Here is a 24,553-nt window from a genome sequence, read left to right as displayed (position 1 = left end):
GGCAAGTCGCAAAGTGGAACGCAGCGGCGAACGAGCTCACACAAATTGAAGAGTTAACAAAAAAAATAAAAGAACAACAACAAATAACTATATATTTAACACGGCGAGTTATACCTACCTATCTACCTACCTACCTGTCGTGTTGGCCACGTTTGTAACGATCGGATCAGTGCACCGTCAGCCAGCGGCGCACACACACCGAACCTCTCTGGAGAGAAGGAAGCACTATCACAACGGAGAGCCCCGAGTGTTAGATAAACTGATAATGCTCTGCGGTCGCCCAACAAAAAAGCACAAACGTGGCGTTAACTTTATTAAACGAAATATATACACACACACACACACAAAAAAAAGACTGAAAAAACAGCAAGCAAAAATATAAGTCAACAAAAGTAAAACAAAACGGAGTCAGCAGCAGCAGCAGTAACAGCGGCAAAGTGTCAATAAAACTCTCGAATTCATTAACACAACTCAAAACGTTCTATTAGTAAGCACTTGCAAATTTCGACAAAATACAAAAAAAAAGAACACCTGAGGAAAAGCTGAAAAGCCCAGCGACGGCGAGCAGAGACACAAATTAGCGTGGCCAACAGTCAAAAGGTCTAATAGAAGCGCGTGTATGGGACTATCTACCAGGTGTACCCAGGTTTACAAGTCTACGAATATTATATATATACAAGATATATGTATATATGTTCCACCACCTTGCTGGAGCCCATGGTCGTAAAAACCGCATCAACCGAAATAAAGCCGACGAGACGAGATGTGTCCTTGGCCCCGCCAAAGGGCAGGTGAGTTCAAATTTAACAAAACATTTTATACACATTTTCCTAGGTGGTGCTTTTTTTTCCGTGTGTGGCTTTTATTTCTCTCTTACGTTTATATATTGTTTTTGTTACTATTCATTTTTATGATTATTTGGTGCATCGTCATTAATCACCAGAGCCATAGGCCGGGAAAACCTAATGGATCTGCGCTTGAAGCGAAGAAAATCTATTGAGCCCGATTGTTCGTTTGAAGAAAAATTAAAAACTAATTGATCTGGCCACAGTTGAATCCATTCATAGAGTAGAGGGGTCTAGATGAATGGTTTTGAAAGTTTACCTTGGCAAACAGATGGGTTCCATAGTGACCTGGAATTTTTACATAATTATTTACAGATTTTTATTACGAAATTGGAAGGGAAAAAAGGTGTTTTTCTAGTTTAAATTGTACGTTTTTTAAAGTATTCTATAGAAAAGGGCTTGAAAAATAGTACTATATGTTTGAAAATATTTAAAAATATTTATAAAACAGATAGAGAGATGAGTAGCTTCTATAAAATCTCTGGAATAATCCCAAGAACCTTCTCTACAATATTCCAACCTCTCTAAATAATAATCCCTTAAAATAACCATTATAAAGAATTCCATTTATAGTTACTCCATTACTTTCTTTTCCAAAATCCAGTAATTATACCATGGCAAAGCTCTAATAATTTTATGTGGCCATAATTCCAGCTGTCAAAGCCTAAAGAAATAGAAATAAGTTGGAGGGAAAGACAAAAATCCCTTCGTTTTGTGCTCAATCATTTCACATAATTTGTAGCATATAGCATTCGCTTGGCATGGAAAAACATTTAGCGGCGCTTTAAACAAGTCAATAAACGATTAAAATAATGATTTTTCAAAAGCCCCAAATAGAAGTCGAGATTCCCAAAAACAAAAACCAAAAGCCCCCACAAAGACACACACTTAGAGATACACTCACAAACGGCGGCCCACAAAAATCTATTACAAAGCCAACTCTAAAAGAAAAAGGAACCAAAAATGTTTATAACCAAAAAGTAAGAAAAAAATGTATATATCACAATAAGAGTGATATAATAAAAGGCAACCTCAGTGAGCTCAGTGCTCAGAGTGTTGGCTATAATTGCTTGGGTTCGAGTTTTGGGCCATCGAGTGACATCATTTTTGGGCAACTTTTATTTTGTTTTTTATTATAAATTTCGAGTGTCTGGCAAGAGCACGGTCTTCGTACCAAACAAGTTGTACGCTCGGAGTGTGTATATTTCCGAGAGCTTTAATTGCTATGACTTTATTAGGTTATCAGAGCCACAGAGCAGAGCCATCGAGCAGCCAAGCCAATGCCAAAGCCGAAGCTGAAACTGAAGCCAAAGCCGTGGCCGATCTTGATGCCTGAGTTATGTCTCATTAGCAACACGTGTGAGTCCCCAGTACCCGGTACCCAGTCCAAGTCCAGATCCAAGACGAGTTCGGGAAGACGGGCCAGCGAAAGAACCCACGATCTCAGCTCACCATTATACCGTCTCCATCTGCTCATCCCGCTCCACGCACACAGTTGCAATATCAATTACAGCATGCCACAGGAGCAGCAAGCGGTGAGCAGTAACTGGTTTTTGTGTGTTTGGAACAGATAATGTTAAGGGTATATCAGCTATGACAGGTAGTTCTTTGTGAAACAAAATCCCTTATAAATAAACTAGAAACTAGAGTATAGGAAGGGTTTACATACAACATAATAAATTATGTTATAGTAATATTAATATAAGAACCATTCTTTTTATAAGTCTTAAAACTATAGAATCTTAAAAGATTTTAGTAGAATTTCAGTTACTTTTACTTCAAGGTAATACAAAAATTCCTTCTAAATTATAAGTAGTTATTTATATTTATACATAATATAGACATATTACTCTACTTTCTTAGAGCATTTCAAAGTCATCATTTTACCCCCATCAACCTTACAATTGCTGCTGTTGCCTTTTGGTTGGGACACCTTCTCCTGTGCTCCTTGTGCGCTCAGAGGTTTCATGTTCCATTTGCCTTGGCCGCATCCTCTCTCTCTGAAAATGACCCAGAGCTATCGCCATACCAGTGTACCCAATACCCCGTACCCAATAACCAATATCCAATACCCAGTATATTCAGTATTCAGTATGCAGTATACTGTTGCCTTGGAGGAGCCACTGCCATGGCCATAAAGTTGCAGCAGGAAACCGAGTCAAACCGGCAGCGGCAACAACAATTTGCAAACTCATGATGCAGCCTTAAAAGGCCGCCTCATCCGCTCGGGCAAATAAAAAGTGCGTGATTTGTGTGATGTGCCAGAACCACCAGAGAGGACTAAGAGAGTCTCTCTGTCTCTGTGAACCTGAACCCGAGCTGAGCCCAAAGCCTTCAAGTCTCTCGAGAGTCCCTGGCAATCCATCAGGGCAGTCAGGGCCGACAGTTTTGCCGGAGGTCTGTTGACCCCTGAGTGCTCTTCTTTTGGCCCCGGCAACTGGGTAACTGGCAACCTGGCAACGTGCAACGTGCAACAGCAGTTGCGCATGTCTAATTGCAGTCAAGACGGTAGTGAGAGGAGGCTCTCAGGGTTCACGTCTACCTTGGCTCCGTGAGAATTTGCCACCTGTCAGGCAGCGATAATTGCCAGCGGGTCAAGCGGCAGCAACAGCAGCAGCAGCAGCAGCAACCTCAACAGGTATCTTGAAGACTTTAAGAGCGCTTACCGAGGGTCTTCAGTACACAAAACCGACATAGATTCTACTTAAGGAAAAGAGAATGGGGAAAATGCTGCTTGGGAAAAGGTAGGGAAATTAATAGAAATTAGAGTGAATTGATTGTTTTTAATGCAAAGGAAATAGGAACAAGGAAAAGAACTACAAGTGTTATATCAACAATCAATTTTATATATGTAATTCAATTCAGTTTCATTCCATTACTTAAATGAAAAGAAGTTTAAGATAGTTGGAAATTTAAGTTAATTGAATTAGGATCTGTACTTTCTTGCCAACTTTTGGTTCTAAACTTGTTCAGCTTCAAGATAAGATTCTATATAGAACACATATGTATCTCCAAATCCTGTCTCAACATTTGACTTATGTAAGATTTTTAGTTTTGATTTGCTTGCCTCATTATTTTTCAAGCTAATCGCTGGACAGAGATTTTAGTTTTATTTTTTGGGAAGTGAACGAAAAAACCAGAATGGTGGCTTTGCTTCCGCTTAAAGCCGCTCTTTTGACCATTTACGAATCCCAGTCCAGAGTTCCCAACAGCAGCTACAACATTTTTATTAGGCTGACTGGCCAAAGGTTTCCCATTCAAGTGGCCTGTCACTTGTTGTGTTCCCTGTTCTGTTGGGGCACTTTTAAAAAAGTTGTTGGGTTTCCTGGAATGGCAGACAATCTCACTCGCTCCCTCTCTTATTTTATGTTTATGTTATTTTTTTCTCTACTGTCTTGTTTTATTTTGTATTATTTTTTTATATACAGACATATATGTTTGTTTGTGCTGACGGTAGCTGTGGCTGTGGCTGACCTTTTTGTTGCTAAAGATTCGCTGCTCATTTCGGGCGAAGTTGTAAAATGTTGTTCAAAGCGCCGCAGAAAACCGTTGGCGTTAATGATCGCCGCTGGGCATGCGACTCACCGATGAGGAGCTGAACCAGGAGGTATCCTAATAGCTAAGAAAAGGAACCTGAACCCAGCCCCCGGACTTAATCCCGAACCCTCCTCAACCTCAGTGGCAAATCGGCTGAATGCTGAACGTTTTTGGGCTACTGGTTGCGTTTTCACGCAACAAATGGCAACATTTAAAAGTCCATTTCGCCTGCTCATCTCCTTTTTGGCTTTGGCCTCACCTTCAGCTGGGCTCATCCTCATCCTCAGCCTCATCTACAGCCTCGTCCTCATTCTCATCCGCATCTTGGGGCACAGGTGCACAGCGGGCAGCAGTCACAACATAGCTCTGGCTCATATATCTTGGCCCAGAATGGACCTCCTCGGGAGGAGTGAGGCTTCCAGGAGGGAGCAGGAGGGTTCGTCTTGGAGCTGGGAGTTGCGGTGTGGAGCTGGGCTCAATTGATGCTGACAGCGAATGAAAGGTTCTGGCTGAGAGACTGCAACTGAGACCACGGTCAGAATGGCAAATCCAAGGCACAGTGGTAGGAAATTGAGGAAATTGGAAGAGATTAGGGATTCTTAAACATAATATTTGGTTAAATATTAAACCTTATACAAAGGGATTTAAATCAATATAAAAGTATACATACTCCTTGACAATACTATGTTATTTGACCTTAACTGTTGGTAATCGTTCCAAGTCATAAGAGTATTTAAGTGTTCCATTAATTAACCATCTCCTGTATTAAACTTACATCGATAAAACTAAGGTTATGACAAAGATAGCTCAATTTCCTTACTCATAAAATACTGTTTAATGGCGTTGGAAATGGATTTTGTAATAATCCCCCAGTTTGTTAGGCTGTACCTCAACGATTTAATGGTGGGGACAACACACTGTTCCTCCAGCTCTTCTGGCTTAGCAGCGATTCAGCCGTTGGGCTAACTTCCTTGCCAGATGTGTAAACCAGTTTTTTGGGTGCCCATTCGAATCGAGGCAATGTGGAGAGCAGCAACCACAACGACGATGACTTCGACTCCCCACAAGATCAATTCTAGCAGATTTCACTTTTCCTTGGCCCGGCTCAAAGTTGGGATGTCAGTTTTGGCAAAAAAAATTGGTATTTTTTGTTGCCAAAGGTGCAGCCTGAACGGTTGCAACTGTTGCTGCCAGTTGCCTGGCAGTTGCTGGTGTGTGTTGCATGTTGCTCGTGTGTTGCCTGGCTTGTCGTCGTTTTGTATGCAGACTCCCTGGATTCCCGGATTCCCGGATTCCTCGTTTTGCTGCATTGCAGTTTTTATCTCAATGAGTCGGGCAGAACATGTTGTTGTTGCTGGTTGCATGCCACAAATGTGCGATTGGCATGTCAAAAGAATTATGTATTGATTTTTGATTTCTCCCTAAAAGCGGAAGTTTCTTCTCTAAACTCTAGGCTATGCTCTATGTTTTTTATTTTATTATTTTTTTTGTTTTAGGTTTTAGTTCCTTGTACTGTCCGCCCCGAACATGGCAACTTATTAAATTCAAACAAATTAAAAATCCAGGCCTCTCGAGGGAAACAAGTTTTCCACCAAGTGGGCGCCGCTATTGGCCACAAAATGAATGACACTAAACGCTCTTGACAGCAAACATTTGTCCGCAGCCAAGGCAGTTAATTAGTTTTGCACGAAATTATGTTAGTTAATTGATTAACTATCGAATATTGAAGAGCGGCATAGCGAACAGGTACTAAGGCAGAGCTTCGTCCATAGATCGATCTGGTCAAGGGGCCCTGCCTTAAAAGCCAGCGAATATAAATTGCTATGTTTCCACCGATCTCTACCTGGCGAGGAGAGGAGCTCCTCCTCCTCCTCTGTTGAATCCCCTGGACTGTTGCTGCTGCTGCACCCACGCAAGAGAGAGATTCGAAAGACCAAAATCCAGGCTTGTGGCTTGTGCGCTGTCTAAATATGGACATGGGCGGCCTGAAATTTCGAGGGGCCGATCGCCAAACCCGGCCATCGAACACAGTCATTGCGATGTGGCTGTGGAGGAGTAACCAGCAATGGTTTTTGGCCGGGAAGTCAGTGATCTGAGCCGATATCTCCACACACACATACACAGCCCCCTGATTGTCCCTCTTTTCGAAGGTGAAATAGTGGTTCAGCCGAGAAATTGGTTACTAATACAAAGGGGGGAAGGTAAAGGAAAGCCCTATAAGGAGTAGGTCTTGGTAAAAAGTATAAGTGGAGAGGAAAAATCTACGAACATTAAGCTTACAGGTAGGGAAATTGCTTTTTTAAATGGGAGGTTAGATGGAAATAAGAGGCCAACGAATATTTAGAGCCTGCTTTAAATTGAATATTCAATTTTGTACAGAAAACATCCATCGAAGCTGTAAAAAATGTGAAATATAAGACCTTCACGGCAATAAAATAGCTTACAAATCTTACCAAAACTTTGCTTAGGAAATACAAAAAAAGAGAATGTTATACAGATCGAACTTATTGTGTCGAAAGAGCGGCTGGGAGAATGGCAGATCTGGCAGATAAAAGTGACTTGAGCTATGAAAGCCATCACTGTGAAGGAACGTTTTACGAGAGGTTATAAAGATATGGCTAAAAACGAGTGAGTGAGTGGCCAGTTCCGTTTCGATACGACTTCGATTAACCTGAGCAGACTCACAGATACATATAACTCTACTGAATCGTTCTTTGTATACTCTATTTATATAGAATATTTCATCAGCTCAGAGTGCTGTAGTAGGCCCATAAGCTGCTCATCAGCTTTTGTGGCTGAGTTGCTAATGAAGATCCCCGGAGTGGCCAAAAGCGCGGGATGATGACTGTGTGTGTGCCTTGGTAATTAATAAAAAATTTCAAAAAAATCCGACACGACGCACAGGCACAGGCACAGACACAGCTACAGAAAAGAACTGAACAAAAAACTGACTAGATGGGCTAGAGGGAAAAATTAGAGCCCAAAAAGCCAGACAATGGGCCCAAACCGAGCCGTGCCAAGCTGCTTTGCCTTTTGCCAACGCATTGAAAATTGTGCGCATTGTTCGGATGACTACCCCCGGCGTGTTGTGTGCTCTCTCACTGTCAACTACTTGAAACCAGAAAGCCAGTAAGCCAGAAAGCCTGAAACCGGGCTCAGAAGGCGAACAAAAATAAACGATATAACCAGACAAAAACAAAAAAAAAAATCACATACACGACTTTTTCGTAACAGTCACGTTTTTTATTTCATTTTATTTACTTTGCTGACAAAACAAGAAAAGTACTGAAACGAAAATCGAGCAGAGCTTGCGCCCAAAGTTGACGCATCGTGCCAACCAAACAAATCATAAATACTCGTATTTGGACAACAAAAAATAAATAAATACAAAAGGTAGCCAACATGAAGAGGCATAAACTCTGAAATTCCACAAAAATCTGATTAGAAGAAATATTAGTAGTAAAGAAAAAAAAAGGGTAAGGAGTAGGAAGTGCCACGGATTATGATGTTGCAGTCGATTTAATGACAGCTTCGGGTTATACATAGCTGCCACCGCTGCAATTAGTTTTCTTCAACTCGCAGCCCATGTTGCTGCGTCCGTCCCTGGTGGCGTATACGCAATATGCTCGTATATCATTCGCCTGGCACTATATATGTATATACGTATATATAGGTGTAATTCCCCGACTTCTTGTTGCCATGGCTGTATGTGTGAATGATGAGTGTTGAGTTGGAGGTAATAATTGCTACTGGTCGTCATCGGGCTTGTCGTGAGCTCAGCGCAAACATATAATTAAGATTGAGTTGAGATGGAGCCTTCTTTAAAAGGTCAGTCTAGGGATGACACCGGATATCGATATATTTATCGTATTAAATCGAAATACGAAGTATGAGAGATCGATAAAATAAAGATATATTTATTTAAGCTTTATTAACAACAAACTTCCAAGATACATTCTATATTTCCAATACGTTTCAAAATACCATATTTTATATACAATCCCTCAATCATTCCCTCAACCTTTCTTTCTCATCTCAACTCTGCCTCTTAAAAGGCCATATTTTAACCGAAAAAAAAATGCATAGCTTGGCACAATTATGAAATATTTTTGCAAAACTCAAAACAAAAAAAAAGAAACAACCTGAAACTGGTTTGGCCAGCGTAATGAAGGATAATGATGATGATGATGACGATGCGGGGCCAGGCTCACAGCTCTGAGCTGCCAGCCCCAAGCTTCTCCAAGCTCCGATCTTGAAGATCCCCAACTATCCCGAACTTCAGTCCCAGACCTCAGACTGAGACTCAACCTGGGTCTCAGGTTGGACTAGAGAAGTGGAGAAAAGATTTATGAGCCGGGCAACTAAAAGATGAAGATGCCACTTGCCACTTGCAACAAGCTTTGGCTCGCCCGCAGGCCGCTTTATTTGTCAAGATTAATTACAAAAATTTGCGTTAAATCATAATTTTCAATGTTTTATGGGCCAGCCGCCCGCCTAGAACAGTGAGGCATAAAAAGAGGAAAACACCTTTCATTTTGATTTACGACTCATTGTAAGTAAGAAACACAAAAAAACACCTGAGTTGCTGACAAGCCCATGCTGGGATTGCTTTTGGCATTTTGCCTGGGAATGACATTTATTTGAACCTGCGGAAAAATTCAACGCAAATTTTGTTTTGCCGGCTTGATAAGATTTACTAGAGAAATATTTTGGCAACTCTCTGGGGCGTCAAAGTTGATAAAGTTTAAATAAATATGGAATTTCGTGGGATTGGTATTTGGGTTTTTCTTTTTGCAAGTCACTATAAAATGGGTTTTACATCAATATTACATTTATTTTATTTATTATAAGAACTATGAATTAAAACAAAAATGCATTTCCTTTGCAGTGAAATTCCTGGCACTCCATAACAACATCATCAAAGGCGCAACATTGGTTCCCAGGAGTCCTTTCAGCGGAACCGCCGCGGTGTCCCGGACTCTGACAGAATTACAGAAATTCAGAGGCTGCCTCCTCTGCCTCTAAGGTAAGCGAACCACGGTGCTTTTTATGGTTTTAATTAAACGGGGGCAACATTGGTGCGCCTCATTAGCGGCAATTTGTTGGGCATGCCGCCATCAAATCAAACGTGGTGCGTTTTCACAGAAGCCACGCGGTCCCCAGATAACCCAGAGCCAGAGTCAGAGTCAGAGTGTCCAATACCTGGTACCCGATATACTGGGGGATAAGCCAACACTCAAGTTCGAGTCGAAGGAGTTCCAGTTTCCGTCGAGCAACGAACCTGCTAATTATGCATTATACACGGCATTTCTGGTGTTTCTTATTTGGGGCAGGCCTTCTCGACCTTATCTATCAAAGCGTTTGCGGGCCATAAAATTCAAATTGACGCTGTGCCAGTGAAAGCGTGTGAACTGAACTTGAGACGTGGCCAAGGCATAGATATATGCCGACACATGGAGCAAGCTGGAAAACTGAGATAACAAGACAGACAGAGGGGCAAGTGATAAATACAAGAAAAATTCATAGGGGAATTGGGTTTTAAAACTATAATTAGAACTAGTTCAAGTTTAAAAAGTATATTTTCAAAAAATATTTAGAAATTTATAAAATTTGTATAGCTTTTCCTCTACCAACACGCAACTCTACCTTTCGCACCTTATGGTTTCCTCTTAACCCAAGTGAGCCACTTCTCATGCATATGCAAACAAAGACAGACAACACAAATTTAAGGAGAAAAAAAGTATATATACATCAAAAAAATAAAAGAAAATCAGACATAACAAAAGCAGCTGGCACAACAATCACTGGGGGGCTTAACCCATAAATCCACACATGTTTACATTGGCTTAGCCACTCGAATTGAGGCTGGCCACAGTCGCTGCTGGCGGTGGTTGCGCTTCCATATCAGTTGACAAATTTGTCAACTTGCCTGGCAACTTGAATGACATTTTCCAGAGCCAATGTGCCTCAATTTAGTGCCTCCCCGCCTCCATTTCCCCCTCTCCGAAAGGAAAAGCGAACAATGGACAAACGGCCAGTCGGGCTTTCAATTCAAGAAATGGACAATTGTTGTCTCACTGCACTGATTCAATACAGATACAGATACAGAAACAGATATAGGCAACAGGTAACAGGTAAAAATATTGGCCATCAGCATTGGCAACAGTAGCAGTCAACAACTGTAATTACTTCGAGTGCGATAAGGCCACCAGTTGAAGTTGAAGTCGAGGTTTCAACTAGTTGCACAAGTCTGTCTTATCAGTCCATAAATAGCAATCGGATGAGTCAATTTGTGTGGACTTTTAGATGTCTTTTAGTTAGTTATAAGTCTAAGAATTTAGTGCAGTTTAGTTCTAAGGGAAAATAACCTTTAAAATATCAATGAATACTCCAGACCTTATATGCAGTTTCTTAAAGACCCCATTAAACAACCATTAAATAATAAAAGTATCTTGTTTATTGGTTTCCCTTAGTGTGCTTAACAATCAAAACAAATTATATAAAAATGCATGCAGAGTCAGTGCCCAATATAACCCTAAAACATTAATCCGGATCTATGAACGTACATAAATCGTGGCTACATTCTTATCTTCTATCTGATATCTAATGCCTTCGATGCAGCTGCTACCGGCCAGAAGTTGAAGATAAATGCGACCGCGAAAACTTTGACAAGCGATTAACTTTACAATTTATCGCCCAGCAATTTGAATCGTCGTAAATCTTGGCCAAGCAACTCCAACTCCAGCTCCAGCTCCAACTTTGTCCAGAAGAACCTGGTTGCCCCGGCTCGTGTTGCGTCATTAATTTAACCAGTTGTTGCAACAAGCTTAGCTTAGCCCCATTGGGTCAGGTTCGAGGCGCTCTTAGAATTGCTCTGATTAAAACATCAGACCCCGCGAGTAAAGTTGTTCAACGGCTCCTCGCTTTTATTTATGCATGTTTAAACATATTTAATGTCATTACGAGCACCTTGCCCAGCGCCCATGCCACAAACACGCATTTAATTATCTCCACCCGGCTCCACCACATGCCCCATGCGCATTAATTTAATGAACGCATGCATTTCACATTTTTATCATGTCCAATTGGAGTGGGTTTTGGGAGTGAGGATTGAGGATTGGGGATCGGGATGGGGATCCACGTTGCCTGTGTATCCCAGTAGCTGCCTGGCCTGTTCCAATATATTTATTGCATCGTCGCCTTCAACGTTGCCAGTTGCCAGTTGCCAGTTGCCAGTTTGCCTTTGTTGCTCTGGTTGCTGTGTCGTCGTCGTCGTCGTCGTCGTTGCGTTTTTAATCGCATTTAATATTTCATTTTATTAAGCCAATCGTTAAGTCCACTCACCGGTGCATCTGGATCTGCATCTGGTTGGTCATCTTGAGTGTGGCGGATTCACGTCTGCTGATCGTCTGCCGGCGAGCGGTGAGCAATTTGCTTAATGCTGTCATAAGGCTGTCAGTTTATCATTTGCATTTGCGGCGCCTTTGGCGACATGGAGATGACACTTAATAAGCAGCTAACTTACGGGCCACCTCTTGGGAACTCCGATAACTGGAGTTGAGTTTTGTGGAACTAGATGAAATGCCTGGCATTTCATTGGTGGCATGTGGCTGCCACAAACTCTGCAGCTGCAACTGAAAACCAACTGCATTCCATTCAGTCAACGGAGCGGAGTGTACAATTGCAATAGTCAATTGCACCTCCCTATGAGGCAGGCACTGCGAGAATATTTCGTAACTTTCAATATACTTAAAAGATATGAATTTGGGTTAAATGAAACCCTTTATAAGATTCTTCCCTTGTAAGCTAATATTTATAAAAATACAGCTTATGAAACCCTGTTTTTTGTTGTGCAATCAAATCAAATAATTCATGTGCTTAAAGGGGGTTATTTCATTAAATTAACTTCACTTGATTCCTGTTCAACTGGGAGGTTCAGGGTCCAACCCTCAGTGTATTGGTTTTGAACTACGCTCAATGAAAAAAAGGGGCAAAGCAACTGTTGCCACTTTATTGAGGCAAGTTTTTTGTTGCTCCTGCTTCCTGTCGTTATAGGAGCTGTAAGTTGTAAGCGGATAGGATGCGAGGGTAGCTTGAAGTATTGGAAATTCAATATAATATAGTATTACCAGTTCTCTGAGCTCTGTGAATATATTATACTTCACTAACTGCCCTCGCTCTGTATCCATTGATACTTATGTCAATTACCATTCTCCATTCGCCTCTTTTGCAGACAAATACCGTGGACTTGGTTACCATTTGGTCTCACTCGTCTTGTCAATCACTTGGGATCGAGTTGAGCAGCCAGGCCTCAATTGGAAAATGGCCAAGGATGACCGGCCTGACGCTTCCTGTTTGGGTAAGTTGATACACACCGGCCTAGGCAATGGGGCTTAATTAGCCACACGACAGAACTTGTGGACTTGTGACCCCGACCCCGACTCCGACCCCTTGGTGACCTCAGAGCTGACGGCGGCGACTAATTTATCAAAAAAAGTAGAGAGAAGAACTAAAATAACTCTACGCATAATTAAATCAAGCCAAACAAAACAGAAACTGCTTTAGCTAGAGAAACATTAAGATAAGCAAATGCGTTTTTAAACCGTTGAGAAACGCCTCTTTCTAACAGTTTCAACTTGATCTTGAGTCTTGAGAGTTTTCGGGATTGCTTTTATATTTCCCATTATGGCATTTTGTTTGAATTTTTCCCTTGGTTAATTGCCGCTTATTAATCTTTGGTGCGGTTAATGGTTTACGGCTCTCACAGAAAACCGAAATTCTAATTAATGAAATTTTGGGCCTTTTGCTTGCATTGTTGTCTAAGCCGAAACTATAATCAATCATCGCATTTTGTAGCCCAAAGATTTTACAGACTCTAGGCCCACGTAGAGGGCTGACTAGAGTTGAGTGTGTTGACAAATTTGTGAGTTGCCGGGTCAGATTGACAGGAAAATTAAGCAATCAATCATGGGCTATCAAACGAAGCCGCCGCAAATGGCCTTCCAAAGGTCTATTGAGCCAAAATCCAGTCTTATCAAACGATGATGCACACGTCTGGGCCATTATTTAAATGGTAATGTTAATACACGAAATCACGTTAGTCGAGAATGTTGACAAAATCACAGGCTGGCTGATTCAGGTTTCAGATTTATTTTTAGTCGTTTGCTGAGCTACTACTCGTGTATCTCTCGCATGCGATTGAAATGAAATATAAAATTACATTAAATTACCGGATGTAATTGCGGTGGTCGTGCCAGTCGTTGCTGTCTCTCTTGCTGTCTCTCTCTCTCTCTCTCTCTTTCTCTGTCTCTGTGTCGGTCAGTGAATCACGAAATGCGTCGAAACAAAAGACTGAGGCAACGAACTCGATTCGAGCAACGAGCACACACTCATGTCCAAAATGAGAAAAAGAGCTGCAACCCACACAGAAAGGTAACGAGCATCGAAGAGACCCACACAAAGTGGAGTTAAGTGCTATCTTATCAGGGCTAACGATTTTGTCAAACGACAATTTTCTCGGCCTCATTGAAAGCTGAAAGCTGAACGCTGAATGCCTCTTTTTCACGCCATCCCATTTGACTTTTGTATGGTCCATTTAGTTGTCAATTATTTTTGATAGCCCCAGCTCAGGTAGCTGATAAGAGAGCCGGCGCAAGACTCGTTTAAGCCAACTGGGAAAAGGAGCAAAAGGTGGCCAAGAAAAATCGGATTCAGCTACTGCAGCGCTCTCCGTTTTAGCCACATTTGCATATTGAACGGCAGTTTGTCTTGAGCCTGAGCTTTTAGTTATGGCCAAGCATTAAATTTAACTATTAAGCCATTTTTGGCCCGACTTTCCAATGGGGCCACAACAACACAACAAACATTGTCCCCTGACAGTTGTTCCCTATGGGAGTTTCTTTCCCATTTTTTTTTTTCATGTTTGTTGTGTTTGTCTTGGAATTTATGAGCCAAAAAGCCACCGACAGATGGACAGAATGATTAACAAGAAATGGAGAGGCATGGGAACTTGGGGGATTGGCAAACATAAAAAAAAGACCAACGGCTCACTTTCATAGCCTTCAACTTTCGTAAATGTTAGAAAGAAATTATACCAAATGCCGCAGGAAATTGTAGCGAGTTAATTCAAAATATTTTTATAGCTTAGCCAACACGTTGCACTTGAGTAATAAACAAAATTTTAAGTGTCTGAAAAATAATCTTGGCAATAATAAAAAAGATTTAAGCAATGGAATGCAATTATTTGATTTGAATGTTTTATAAATCAATTCAAGCCATTCGAAGCGAGTTATTAAGTATGTGTTAATGGTTAGATATAAAAATAACCTGCTTAAACCAAGTAATTTTAAAATACAGTTAAAACAATGGAATATATTTTAAATTTGTAAACAACAAAAGCCAAGTTGCCACCCAGAAATATATAAGGTATCCCTAGTTTACCTGATTTAATTCCATTGAAAGGAAATTCGAATTATCAAGAGATAAAATGCATTTCTTGCAACTCAATCAAGTGGCATGCACCAGAGGCTGCTGACCTATATATGGTTAATAAGAACCGACTTGCGTACCTGCATATATCCTCGTTACATATTCCCCATATTGATATCTCCACCTCCTTCTGGCCGTTGGGGTTCGTGCAACAATTTTCGTCGAAAACAATTTCGCAGAGCACGAGATGCGGATGAAATGGAGGCCAGGAAAGATCAACGGAAAATGAGAAATATTTTCGCAGTGCATATGCCACGCACGTAGAGAGTAAACCAAACGAAACAGTAACAATCAGACAATCATGCACATAATCATGCCATCAATATATGGCAATTATCAATGAAATTTATAACAATCCACGAAATGTAACGAAAACTTAACCGACCAATAAAAATTTCATTTTTCAAAAAGGAGTCGACTCGAGTTGGGGCTCCAAAGCCTCCTCATCGAAGGGGACCAAAAGCAAAAAAAAAAAATGGAAATAAAAGAAAAGAAAGAAAACCGGCAACATGATCATGAGCGTTCGCTTCGCCTTGTGATCTGCATCATAAAAACGTGCCAGATTGATGCGTGATTGAAATGCCAATTGGTTTCCAGTTGGACTCCACTCGACTCAACTCAACTCGACTCGAATCTCTGCTCTTTGGTAATAACAACAACAATTGGTTTGTATTTTTCTTATACAGACAGATGTGGTCAAAATAGTAGTGAAGGAGATACAAGCTGCTATAAGCTTATAAAAATTTTAATTTGTTGTTTTTTATTAAACTTTACAATGAAAAAGGTATAATCCTAGCATCAGGAATCCGAAGTTTATATACGTTCGAAGTTTGAAATTAAATTATGGGATCGTATCGTAAGGGGTCAATCCTAACTAAGCTTAAAATATTCGCATTCTTTTAATCGAAATTAATTGATATTTTTATATGGCAAATCAAAGTTTAGAAACTCATAGCCTATCAAAAAATACATTAATTTCAAATTGAAAACCTTTTCTATGCTTGTTTTGATTAGGTTAATAAATCTGCATACTAAATATAACATTTTTAAAAATTCAAATTTTTTTTGCCAATTTTTCGAAATTTAAAAGATTTAACCTCTTAGAAAACTTTTAAAATTTTGAAAAATTACATTTTGACCGGACATGGCTAAATCGACTTGGCTTTTGAGGCAGATCAAGAATATATATGACGTATGGGGTCGGCAATGACTCCTTCACATCATTACAAGCTTCTGACTGCAATCAAGATTCTGCATTTAAAACAGATATTTTGAACTCTTTAACAAATATTAAAGATTTCTTAACATTTTCACATTCTAACATTCCTTTCCTATTCTTCGTACCACAACTGTATCTATCAAGATACTTTTTTCTAGTTGGAGTGTGCGTGATGTTCCCGTTACCAACGCAATCTGCATTGTCATCTTGGACAATTAGAACCAGCCGAGATCTTAAAGATACATTTGTTTTTTATTGTATTTTGTAGATCAGCTTTATTTATTCTATTATTTTTTTTTGGGAAGAACCCACAAAAAAGTGGGAGGAAAGCCGTCACTAACTGACTGGCAGTCTTGGCTGCAGCTTACTGAGAAGACCAGAATCAATCCGCTAGATAAACAGTTAGAGTCCCGGCCAAAAGGGGGTTTCCGGGGATTTCCGTTGACCGCTTACCGTTGCCGGTAGACAGAGAGAGAGAAAGAGAGAGAGAGAGGGGGGTTTTGTCGCCATGACCATGACTTGTCCATCCATATGGATGACGAGGGTTACCACGATTTCTCGACGGGATTCGTAACGGAAGCGGGCATCATATTTCCCACTCGTTCTCGATTGTATTCGGCTTTGATTTCGCCATCAATCATTGTAATAATATACCAAGTTATTATTATAAAAATTTTAATTGGTGCTTACAACTATTTTGACAGCTTGGAAAAGTGGTTTCCATTCAGTTTGAGGTGATATATTTAGGGGGATTATTTGGTTTTACGAGTTAAATTATTAGGAACATTTTTTAAAAAGGGTTTTCTATCTTAAAGGGATTTTTATAAAGGTATAAGGTTCTCAACTTATGATTAAACTTTTCTTTTAAGATGAGTTCTTTTAAAATGTTTATAAAAAAATATATTTCCTAAAATATCTCTTATTAGTTTTTGATAGAAGACAAGCGCCTCAACTTGTTCGCACATTCTGCTTTTATTGTTTCAAATAATGATCATCAAAACGTTTTCCACCTATTAAATTTTAAAATATTCGATGTAGTTTAGACTATTTAGTCTATTTCTTCTAGTTAATCGTTTTCTTCTTTTAATTATTTCTAGGACCCTAAATATTTTTATAGACTTTTAACTATGTTTCAACTTCCGGTTGTTTGTTTAGAGTACATCTACTTCGTCTCTCTGAAATTCTATAAAAATATTACATATGCATTTTCTGAGATGGGGCGCCATCGACTGGCTGACTGATGAATGGACTTGGTTGGCGCCAACGAGGACAGGACGGAACATGAGGGAGCTGGACGGGAACACAGGATGGAACACAGGACAGACACCTGGACAGATCTGGACAGAACTATCAAACTCCTCCGGATGGCTGTCTGGCCATCTAGGGCAAACCGAACGATCGGCTGGCAATAGCATCTGTGATGAACAGCCTCCTCCTTTTCTCTGTTTTTAACTGCTTCCTCTCTCTCTGTCTTATCTGCTGGCTACAAATTGACCATTTCAATTAATGAAACGCACTTAAACACTAAAGAGTTTCTTCTTCTTCGTTTTCAAGTTCGCCAGTCAAGTGTTGGCGCTAATGAACATGGCGAATGCGAGTCGTAAAATCCAACAGATCGTCGTCGTCGTCCTCCTTTTTGTCGTATATATTTTTTTTATTTTTATCTTTTTCCCGCCGCTCCTTGGCCTTTATTTTCCCGCGTCCCGCTTACATTTGCATATTTCGTTGTCGAGATTAAGCGCGTAAATTTGTCGTTAAAAATCATGTTTGAGATACACGCGATTACCCACCGGACAAATCTAAAAAAAAATGAAAAAGAAACACAGGCAGCTGTTGATTTTTAACTGTTTATTCGGCTTCGAGTTCGAGTTTGTTTCTCGTATTTTGATTGCGCGGCCGCTCGATTTGATTGATGGCTGTCGCCTCACGGCGCATGCGCGGCATGTCTATGCCACTGACGTACTGATTTACCGTTCGTTGTCTGATAAGCAAGCTAACAGAAAAAAATCGAATAAAAAAAAGAGAGAAAAAAAACGAGTGGCAATTACCTCAAGTGGAGCAGCATTTGGCATTTGCATAAATTGGTCTAAAAAAAAAAGAAAAAGAGTTGAGAAAATAAAACCAAACGAATTGAAACGAAACGAAACGAGACGAGACCGTCGACTTGGGCAACGAAATCGGAGCTTTCTTCGTGACCGGCGACGTTTTCCCAGCGATCCCGAGACGAAATAGCCCCCTATAATGAGGGGTCCCACAGGGGTCACAGATGTCCAAAGCAATTTGTTGTTACAATTTAGTTTTGGGCCAACGACAAGTCAATTTGCCCTAAGGAGAGATTTTCAAAGAGTCAAGAAGTATTTTTTTAATTTACAAACAAACAAAGAAGGAAAGCTAAGTGCAGGAAACTTAAATTTCTATACCTTTGCAAAGAAAGTCCATCCAAGCACAATAAAAAATGCATTAGAAAGATGATTTGTAAGATCGAATCAAAGATCTATCATAATTCACATTCATTGAATCAATCTTTATCAATATTTCGGTATGACAATTTTTTCCACTCATCAAATATAAAACTCAAACTTTATAAACTTAAACCGCCCTAAAACCATTCCCCAACTGCTGACCTTACCGTCAATCTCTCTTCTTAATAACATTAATATATAATTTTATTTAATACATACCCATCAGATTTCCCCCCTTTGTATTTCACCACCCATTTCCCAAGTAGAGCATGGAAACGCTCTTAATCTCTCGCTACCTAATTAGTTTATATCCTACCCATTATAATTTTTAATTGGCTCTGCACAGCCGCAAACAAGATGGAAAATACTCGTACCTCGTAGCAAAAGAAAAAAAATTTCAATTGTAATTTTATGCAACACGCAGCCGCAAAATGATTTTCACAGCAAATTATGCGGCCAACCGCAGTTTGGAGTCGTGGAACATGCAACATGGATTTCCCACGCATGCCCCCAATGAATGGGAACGAGCAGTTCCGAAGATATATTCACAGATATATATAGATATATCTCTATGGCGCAGAAGCCACTTCCGTGGTTGAACCTGAGAGAGGCGAAAGAAATAATTTGCGTTTTTGATTAAATCGTGGGATAGATCAGAGTCAGCTTATCACAGAAGTTGGCCAAGCAGGTGAACTGGTCGGCACACTGTTTTGGCCAACAACGTGGGATAGAAGTCTGCGAGGTGTTCGGGTTTTAATGTCCCTACATTTTGTGGGAGAATTTTGGGTCTTCTTAACTTCCCAGAATGACGGAAGTTGTGACTGATTTAAGTGGAAGATTAAGTTTCGTCAAGCCGATGATTTTATACCTGTCAGCTTAGGCTTTTCTTTTTCACTCTGTTTCTTATTTTTTAGATATCATGTCTTGAAGCCTTTTTGGTAATCTTTTGGTAAGTACAAGCTATGTTTTCAAGTGAAATCAAACAAGATCTATGATCTTGCAGTAGAGTAGTAAACCATCTCGGCACAGTTAATGGCACTGGAAGAATTCACGGGGTTATTTCTAAACAACCCGTGATCTCTTAGTGGCATCTATGGTGCGGGATTTAAACATCCAATACAGAATCAAAAAATCTAAATGTGTTAATATGAACTGCATTAAATCGGTTGCCCAATGTGAAATCTTACCTGTTATTTCTCTTTTTAATTAATTATTAAAACGTCGGACTCATTAGCACCTCAGTCCGCCCCAAAAAACAATCTAATTCATAAATATCGAGTAACGAAAAAACTTTCAAATATGCTGGAAAAATATATAGGGGAAAGAGAGCTGAGCTGAAGTGAAGTAATGGGGAGTTTACGGGCCGGACATGGAGGCAGCCTTGAAAAATCACCTTTCACACCGCCTAGAGATGCCGGTTTCTTTTCCTTTTCTTTATGTATTTTTTTTTTTGCGCCACAATTAACAGTTCAATGAACCCGCTTCGAATTCCCTTCAAGTTCGAGGCCCAGGCGGATGGCAGAAGAAACGAACTCACAAAGTACCAATCTCCCCGAGAATAGCACAAAACCCATGGATAATAGCCCATGGAGCTCTTGGGGCTGCCATCACTACTACTTCTTTTTTTATTTTACACAAAAAAAAAGAGAGCTTCACATACAGATAAAAAAAGAGCAGGAAGCGGGGAGGGAGACAGGTGAGAGGGGAGGGGTGGAAAAAAAAGATAATTAACTTTTTTTTCCTCTTCTCTTAGCACTAAGTATGCCAAAGAGGAAGCACTAACAACAGCAACGCCAACAAATTACAACACATTACAATGGACGGCGGTGCCTGCAAGTGTGAGAAGGTTCCCTCAATCCCCAGCCCAAGGGTCCGTCCTTCCTCTCTCCCTCTGCCCCTCCCCCTCCTCTTTGGGGGCCTAAACGCTTCAATGATTTTGTCATGCATAAATTTCGCAGGTCTGGTGAAAATTCTGCAGTGTGCCAAAGCAAGAATCAAATAAATTCCTGCACAGAACTCTCTTTTTTTAGTTCGCTGTTGTGAGCCATGTTTCCCTTCTGGCCAAGTTCCGCTTGAGTTCTTTGGAGGGGAAATAATAATGATGATGCTTCCTGTTTGTCAGGTACGTACTTCCACACACACAAACACAAACTTACACACACACTCCCATATTTATGGGCCACCTTTTGCGCTGATAAGTCGCACTTGGAGGCACAATTGAAATTTCTTCTTAATTAAGTCTGGGGCCCAGCCATTCGGCGGCTTTGATCTTTTGCTGTGAAATTATTTAGGGAATTTCTGGAGAATGGAAGGTTATAGGATCTAATATAAGGTAAAGCTTACAACAAATTGTAAATATATTTTCCAGGAAATTGAATTATAAGTTGTCTATACTGGTTAGGGGAATATACGTTATTATCATTTATTAAGTAAATGGTTAGGATAATATAAATAAAATCATAATAATATAAATAAAATAAATTAAATCATGTGGCACAATTTAAGTATTTCTTACTTAGAATTATGAATTAGTTATGTAAAATATATTCCTGAAACTAAATCTAAAGATTATAAAAAACAAGAAACAATGATGAACACATTCTTTAATAACAAACAGATTATTGAAGTCTGGTTTTACTGGGATACCTTTTATAACTTTCTTTTCTTTATATAAAATATAATATTAATGCCTATATGATTTTAATAATGTTTTTAAATAAGAAATACAAAAAGAATCAAATTTCATTTCATGTTATTTTTATACCACTGCAGTGAAATAAAATGTAAGTCTAAAGCTTAAAAACCCGTGAAGGAGTCATTACCGACCCTATAAATCACATATATTATTGATCAGCATCAACAGACGAGTCGATCTAGCCATATGTGGTTGCAAATAAAATTTTCGACATTTCAAATTTTTAAAAAATTTATAAGGGGTTACATCGTTTAAATTGGCAAAAATTTGAATTTTCCAAAATTTTAAAATTTGTATGCAGATTTGTTAACCTAATTAAAATTAGTTTATAAAAGCTTTTCGAATTGAAATTAATAAATTATTGGCATAGCTATGAACGATTTAAAATTACGATTTTCTCATCCAATTTCAAAGGGCAACATTCAGTTTCTTGAAGTTCCTATCATGTTTATTGTTAAATTAAATCTCTTATTACGATAAAATAGCAGCAGGATTATTGCCATTTAGTGTAATTAAAATTCCACATTATAAAATTGGTTATAGTTTTTATTATCATATATATTTCTTCCGATATTGTTTAGTAATAAAACCAGAAATTAACTTACAATTGTCAAGTATATTTTTATACCTCATATGATTATATTAATAAATTCCATAACAATGTTGCTAACGAGACTTAAACGAAGTCAGACATAAATGTAGTATCCTTTTGATAAAAATAATGGCATTGTTAATGCGATCTACATGCCATTGTTCCATTACATTGGCTACGGAAGAAAATCCAGCCAGATGGCAGGGAAAACAAATTGATTGGCGGCAAATGGTTAACATTTTTGCATAATTCAATGCGCACGCGTTCTGGTTTTAGTTTCGGCAATTTTCCTATCCTTCTTATTTTGTTTTTCCACAGCTGCAGAAAATGGTCAAGAAAAGTGTGTGGAGAAAAAGAGGCGGAAAATCAAGGGGGAAGTTGTTGGGCCTGCTCCGATTTGAAATCATTAAATAGACGACAGGCGAAATCGAAATTGCAGTGCCAAAGTTGCCGCCTGCTGTTGCAGACGTTGTTGTGGTCAGTGATGGGAAATGCACTCCTTAAGCTTTACTTAAAAAAAGGTACAAGGTACTCGGTGTAATAAGTATCTATGTAGAAGAAATGTACCCATTTAAGATTTAATAAAGCAGGGTATTGTTAAGGAGAGGAAATAAGTAGATGCTAAGAAGCAAGTTATGATATGTTTATAAATATTTCTGTACCTCTTAAAAATTAATAATATTGTTACATAATAATAATAATTACATTTTTTATTAATATAATATAATATAATAATATAATGAATTAAAATATGGCTTCCATGATCTATCTATCTATCCATTAATCTATCTATCAACTAATGTTGCAACTTGCAATGAAACTTGCATACTTTAAAGTTAAGACTTTGTACCAAATTCTTATTTATATTTTTACCTTTTCAAAAAGTAATCCTTCAGAGCTTAGTTAAAGTTACCTAGTTCCATCTCTAGCTCCAAATCACTGATGTCTGTTGTCGCAGGGTGGTTTGGGAAAATTTGAAAATTACCTTTAATCAGAGCGAAAATGAGATGGCTAATTTGAGTGTGCCGGAATAGGAATCTGGCTGGAAAATGGAAAATGCTGTGACTGTGGGAATTGCAGTTCTTTTCATTTCGGTCAGTGGGAAAACTCTTTTTAGTTTTAGTTTTTTTTTTTGTTTCTCACTTGGCGTGGGTGGGCAAGAGAGACAGCAGCTGTGCGTCGGAATGCGATCTCTCCTGCCCGCTTCCTTTTGGTCGCCAGGTCGATGAGAACTGGACTTGGTTCACATAAAACAAAAGGAACTTGCTTTGACCATGTTATGCAAAATTGGTACACGGAAAGAAATTGAGAATTTATAAAGGTAAATATGGTATATAAATAATAAATCAAAGATTAAATAACTGATGCTTGATTAATATGTAGTTTTACTAGGTTTACTAAGTATTTTCTTACAGGCATTGTGACCTATAATTGCCATGTTTAAATTCATTAAAAAATCGATTGTTGTGCAAAGTTTTAAGAGGTTTTTTGAGGCTGCCTCTTAAGACCCTTCATTTAATTTTTATACCTTTATCTTGTGCCTTAAGTCCTTCTACTAAATATATCACAGGTTCCCTATTTTTCTCTCTGTGCTGATAGAAAGAGAAGCAGCTAGCACGCGTCTTGCTCGCCAGTGCTTTTTTGATCTATGAGCCGCGATTACGAGGCGCAGCTAAAAGCTGCACAAATAAAGCGCGGCGATCTCCGCCAGTTGATCCCCAAGTGAGGCAGCTGCTGCTGCTTTTTTCTGATGCTGCCTGCCAGCAGTTGCAAATGATGATGAGGCAGCGGCAACAACACTGGCCTGCAACACTGCAACAGCAACAGCAGCAGCAATGAAGCCCAGGCCAGGAGGCCATGACAAGCGACAAGTTGTCGTTAGGCCCAAAATTAGATGCATTTTGTATGCCAGGCATAGATCGCAAGTGAGAGCACTGAGAGCAATAGCTTACACTTAAAAAAAATCAAAAAAAAAAAAAAGGGAAGGTTTTATTTCATTTTAAAAGTTACAGAGGGGTTTAAATAAATAAAACACAAATATGTAGAGGGATTTACTCCTATAAAAAAGATTTAAGTTTTAGGCAGCTATTGACAAAATTTTAATATTATCTAATGAAGTATAAATCATTTAGCATATTTCATTTCAGTGTCCCATTCACCTATAAGAGAAACAGAGAAGAGGCTGCATTTAGCTGGGCTTAGGGTAAACATTTGGCGACGCATCAATGCAGCTGCAACAGCAACAACATCGGCTTAAAAAACACCATCGAAAACACACCAACAACAACCAACAACAATCAACAACAACAACCACATAGACTGCATCAACAACGCTGCAGCTCACAGCTTGTGGAGTGTGCAAATATTTTAGCAGCAATTTTCAGCTTAAATGCCTGCAAAACGAGGCGCATCGTGTGCCCAACAGCTTTTGCCGGCTCAAAGGTATTTTTCTTGTACGTTTTTCCCGTCTCTATGCACAGAGTAAGATAATAATTATGGTTGGAATATGATATAATGGGATATAAAAGAGTATATTAAATATTGGAAGTATAGGTATTAAGGTGATTTTATAAATTTATTAAGTGTGAGCTTAGCAAGAGGGAAAAGGTACAAGATTATAAAGAATTTATGGATTATCTGCTTAAATTAAGGAATTTATTCAGATATGATTTTAAATAAGCTTACTAAATAGATCTTTAATAAAAACATACAACT

The 24,553-nt window shown here is 39.2% G+C and overlaps 2 long non-coding RNA genes across 3 annotated transcripts; both read left to right on the top strand.

The window, feature by feature from the left end:
* On the top strand, window positions 1-19,171 carry LOC147644049 (uncharacterized). Its single transcript, XR_015271286.1, has 3 exons — window positions 1-791; window positions 9,271-9,408; window positions 12,616-19,171. It is a non-coding gene; the product is annotated as an uncharacterized LOC147644049 (long non-coding RNA).
* Window positions 19,172-19,432: 261 nt separating this feature from the next.
* Window positions 19,433-22,335, top strand: LOC147644048 (uncharacterized). Of its 2 annotated transcripts, XR_015271285.1 has the most exons (4): window positions 19,433-19,500; window positions 20,020-20,247; window positions 20,305-20,673; window positions 22,157-22,335. It is a non-coding gene; the product is annotated as an uncharacterized LOC147644048 (long non-coding RNA). The 2 variants fall into 2 exon arrangements; XR_015271284.1 differs by lacking the exon at window positions 19,433-19,500 and having other exon boundaries at window positions 19,592-20,247.
* The last annotated feature ends 2,218 nt before the right edge of the window (window positions 22,336-24,553 follow it).

Source organism: Drosophila serrata, unplaced genomic scaffold, assembly GCF_035046125.1.
Source record: "Drosophila serrata isolate PLE 108 unplaced genomic scaffold, ASM3504612v1 contig_240, whole genome shotgun sequence".
Lineage (NCBI taxonomy): Eukaryota > Metazoa > Arthropoda > Insecta > Diptera > Drosophilidae > Drosophila > Drosophila serrata.
This window is presented reverse-complemented; position numbering and strand designations above follow the sequence as displayed.